This window comes from Rhipicephalus microplus, chromosome 8, assembly GCF_043290135.1.
Source record: "Rhipicephalus microplus isolate Deutch F79 chromosome 8, USDA_Rmic, whole genome shotgun sequence".
Classification (NCBI taxonomy): domain Eukaryota; kingdom Metazoa; phylum Arthropoda; class Arachnida; order Ixodida; family Ixodidae; genus Rhipicephalus; species Rhipicephalus microplus.
In genome coordinates, this window is record NC_134707.1 from 110,170,385 (window position 1) to 110,170,666 (window position 282).

Consider the following 282-nt stretch of genomic DNA (forward strand, 5'->3'; position numbering starts at 1 on the left):
GTCTTGGTTATCACGCAAGTGTTTTTTAAGTGCGCCTCTTTATGGCCGCTAAAGCGGGATGCCTGTCACGCTTCTTAAAGGACTCATCAGTGTCAGCACGCCTTCACACTTGCTGAGGGAGACGACCCAACGGAGTTGAGTAAAACTAAAGAGGTGTGGAGATAAGTACACAGTGTGAAAGCAGATTTTACGACTGCTGTGATTTCGTAAGCATTCGAATCAGTGCTTTAACGTTCCGCACCTTGACGTGTGCTATTTATCATAGTTACGCACGCAAAGAAA